Source organism: Clupea harengus, chromosome 4 (genome assembly GCF_900700415.2).
Source record: "Clupea harengus chromosome 4, Ch_v2.0.2, whole genome shotgun sequence".
NCBI lineage: Eukaryota > Metazoa > Chordata > Actinopteri > Clupeiformes > Clupeidae > Clupea > Clupea harengus.
Window position 1 is genome coordinate 25,597,572 of NC_045155.1, and position 5,000 is coordinate 25,602,571.

The window sequence follows — 5,000 nt, forward strand, 5'->3', positions numbered from 1 at the left end:
ATAAAAGTTTGTTAAACTCACGGGCAAATACAGTTGCCTACTAAATCAGTGCAACCAATAACACGATGTAATACTGGCGTAAGAACATTATTAACCAATCAGATGCAGCCACATTGACACCCGTTTCACCCATTACTCAGGTGTAGTTCATATTGACATATTTCACTGCTGCCGCGACAGCTCCAACCCATTGAAACGGAGACGTGTTGTAAGTAATAATTTGATCAGTATAAGGCCGTTTTAAAACGTGTTTATTTTCTAAACCGTCTTTTTCATACGTGTGATGGTGTAAATAGTTTTACTTCGCTAACGAGCCGTAGTTTGTACTATATAGGCTTGCCTACTGTTAGCTATGCTATGCTTTGTTGATACCTCATTAACCGTTTCTCTGTCAAGTTTAATCAACGTTAAAGTCGATGGTAGACTCATAAACCACGCAACACAAAACGTTATAGTCTAAGAAATATTTAATCATCAAGGGGGAAAAGGAAAGGGGAAGGGAAAATGTGAATAGGGATATCTCCTGAGCACTTGGACCAGAGCCTAAAGGCAAAGGTCGGTTAGTACACAAAGAGAATAAAGGAGTCCTCCCTAGTCCTCTTCTACAGTCCTATTGTCACAGTTTGTGCACTTGCAAAGGTTGGTACATGGCAGCTCATACACTTTGCATGTACATTTCCCCCTGACACAGTTTATTTTTTTTGCAGGGGCAGTGAACAAGCTCAAGGATCGCCTCTAGAGCTGGTGGAAGTGACATCCAGTCCACCTCATAGAGCTCCCCAGCCATCTTCCAGCCATGGTTGATTGGAGGAGGAATGTCTGGGTAACACCTCCTCCTGTGCACTGCAGCCTGGTTGCTTGCCCGCTGAATATGTTTGTGCAGGGAGTCCTGGTTTGGACGCAAGTCTCTGAGAACATCTGCCCGACTTGAACAATGTAGCCTGACTGTATCACACCCGGAAAATGGATGGAGACCTACAAGGGCGTCACACTTCTCCTGTCCAAAATGGCTGTGCAGTTTATATAGATCTGTTATTTGGTTATTTGTTACACTGCAAAGGGGAGAGAGTCCCAAATAACAGATCTATCAAAACTGCACAGCCATCTTGGACAGGAGAAGTGTGACGCCCTCGTAGGTCTCCATCCATTTTCCGGGTGTGATACAGTCAGTGATCTGTATGGTGTTGGGAAAATTAAAGCATACAGAAAACTAAATTCAAAAAAAGAATACATTGACCTATTTCGGCAATTAGGAGAGAGTTTCACACCATCTGAAGACCTCAAACAGGCACTGGAGGCATTCACTTGTGACCTGTATGGAATTACCTCTCAGGACATTAATAAGCACAGGGCTACAATGTTTAAGTCGGGCAGATGTTCTGAGCGGGACTTGCCTCCAAACCAGGACTCTGCAGAAACATATAACGCAGGCAAGTTACCAGGCTGCAGTGCACAGGAGGAGCCTGGAGTGTTACCCAGACATTCCTCCTCCAATCAACCATGGCTGGAAGATGGCTGAGGAGCTCTATGAGGTGGACTGGATGTCACTTCCACCAGCTCCAGAGGCGATCCTTGAGCTTGTTCACTGCTCCTACAAGAAAACGAATTGTGTCAGGGGAAAATGTACATGCCAAGTGCCACGTACAAACCTTTGCAAGTGCATAAACTGTGACAATAGGACCGTAGAAGAGGACTAGGGAGGACTCCTTTATTCTCTTTGTGTACTAACCGACCCTTGCCTTTAGGCTCTGGTCCAAGTGCTCAGGAGATATCCCTATTCACATTTTCCCTTTCCCTTTCCTTTTCCCCCTTGATGATTCAATATTTCTTAGACTATAACGTTTTGTGTTGCGTGGTTTATGAGTCTACCATCGACTCCATACAAGGTGAATAACGTTGATTAAACTTGACAGAGAAACGGGTAATGAGGTATCAACAAAGCATAGCATAGCTAACAGTAGGCAAGCCTATATAGTACGGCTCGTTAGCGAACTAAAACTATTTACACCATCACTCACGTATGAAAAAGACGGTTTAGAAAATAAACACGTTTTAAAACAGCCTTATACTGATCAAATTATTACTTACAACACGTCTCCGTTTCAATGGGTTGGAGCTGTCGCGGCAGCAGTGAAATATGTCAATATGAACTACACCTAGTAATGGGTGAAACGGGTGTTAATGTGGCTGCATCTGATTGGTTAATAATGTTCTTACGCCAGTATTACATCGTGTTATTGGTTGCACTGATTTAGCAGGCAACTGTGTTTGCCGGTGAGTTTAACAAACTTTTATACTATGGTTTTGACTAAATGTGCAACAATCTTAGCTGATAACAACTGGTTTATCGTTAGAAATAACATAATTACCTCAACTGGAAAATATCAAGGTTGTCCCATTTTAAATTACAAAGTTGAACAGATACGGGGCTTCGGCCCACCACCTACTTTGTTTGATGCGTCGGTTGCTACTAAAAAGGGCAAATTGTTTGCTTTGATGTAATCTGTATGTACCTTTAGGCTACAGAGTAGGGCGCTAGGACATTCGCACACAAAGCCTGGGCTTTAGTTCGGCCACACACCATCCCCTTAGCTATGGGCGAATCACAAAATATCTCTCGGTCCACCTTCACGCCGCAGTCTACACCGTGGTACTTTACTTTACAGCATGGTAAACCTTACACAGCTCAGCAGCGGAGATTTTGTTATCCAACGGCAACGTACCAAAAAAATTAGCGAAGAGATACCTGCGGCACGTCTGTTACTTTTATGCTTCTCTGTTCCCGCATGTCTTTCAATGGCAGCTTTACCCTGACTGCTTATGTCAAAATCACAGCGACAGAGAGTGCAGAAGCCATGAAAGGAGTCTCGACTGCATTTGTCCATTCTGGGTTGAACGACGTCTGACGTTTTGGCATGTTTTCTTCTATGTGTTAACTTTCATGCAATGTAGCCAGCAGCGTAGATATGACGTAGCCAGCACATGAAGCCTTGTTTACGTTTTTAACCAATGATATAGGGTTAGAACCTAACCTAAGCCTATCAGATATTTATTTGACACCGCTTTTAGCCATTCATTTGTTAGACTGAGTTCCAGCAAAATATTCTAGAGCACGGCTATTTAGGCCCAGTGCAACTCCAAAAAAGAGGACAAATATGCGTCCGGCTTGATGCTGCGCTGGACGCCGGACAGGGCATTGAAAATCCGGACTGTCCGGCCTAAATCCGGACGTCTGGTCACCCTACTTACAGGTGCTCATGAGTAGCGTCCCTTGAGAGACTGCTTCTTAATAGCGATGCTGTGTGTGTGTGTGTGTGTGTGTGTGTATGGACGGACGTGCGTGTGTGTGTATGTGTGTGTGTATGTGTGTGGGGGTGGGGGGGGATGTGTGTGTGTATGTGTGTGTGTATGTGTGTGTGTGTATGTGTGTATGTGTGTTTGTGTGTGTGTGAGTGGGTATGAACGGAGTCTCTCTGACCATTGGGTCCTATCAGCTCAGTGGAGTTTCATCTCTGCCATCCTCACAGCAGACCTCCTGATTCTGGACAGAATGAGACTCTCAAACAGGAGCGTGTGTGTGTGAGAGAGAGAGAGAGAGAGAGAGAGAGAGTGTGTGTGTGTGTGTTGAGTGTGACTATGTGTTCCAGTGTGTGTGGGTGTGTGTGAGTGTGTGTGTGTGTGTGTGTGTGTGTGTGTGTGTGTGTGTGTGTGTGTGTGTGTGTGTGTGTGTGGGTCTCTCTCCCTGAGGAGCAGCAGCTTAAGCTCCCAGTGACCCTGTGTGTGAGCAGAGGGAATTGTGGGTATCTGCGCTGAGCAGGCATCGCCATGGCCGCGAGTTACCCACGTCCCTGTGTGGCCCTGCGCTCATTTGCATGTCTTTGAAGAATAGAAACCCTAATTCAGCCTGCCCTCTGTGATGGCCCACCCCAGCAGAACTACAAATCCCATGATGCACCTCTAACCCATAATGCCAGCATTCTGAGCTTCCAAACAGCTGTTGGGGGAGGACCTTCTTGAGAGACCTTCTTTGGTTTTCTCATCCTTTATACGCAAATTATTATGTGCTCTCATTTCACACAGACACACAGACACACACACACACACACACACACACACACACACACACACACACACACACACACACACACACTACCGGAGGGCAGCGGACTCTTTCAGGGAGTAGGGGGCAGAGAGGCACAAGGGAGTAGTCTCTGGCATGGCTGATCCTCCCCGGGGCCTGCTAGTCGTGCCAACCACATGGATAACAGACAAACAGCTGGAGGTCAGAACACACACACACACACACACACACACACACACATGCAGACACACCAACTGCTGCCCCCACCCAGAAAGGGCACACAAATAAACACACTCTCTATCACACACACACACACACACACACACACACACACACACACACACACACACACACACACACACTCTCTCTCTGTCACACACACCTACACTCTCTCTTTCTCATACACACACACACACACACACACCAGGGGCAGAGATCCCATTTCATTGTCGGGGGGGACAATAAACAGTACAATTTCAGAGAGCAATTTCGGGGGGGGGGGGGGGGGGGGGGGACGACAAAAATTGCTTTCTAGCCCTATCGCCCTCTCTCTCTCCCTTACGCTCCTTTGCAACTTGCCTCACATCATGTCAAAGCGGAAAGCGAACACCGGTCTGTTATACCGTGTAGTGCATTTAAAAATACTACTCTCACACATAACACTCTCACACAAACCACACTCACACCTCACACACACACACAACACTCTCACACACCACACTCACACACGACACTCTCACACACAACACTCTCACACACCACACTCACACACCACACTCTCACACACAACACACTCACACACAACACACTCACACACACCAGACTCACACACAACACACTCACACACACCAGACTCACACACAACACTCTCACACACACCACACTCACACACACCACACTCACACACCACACTCACACA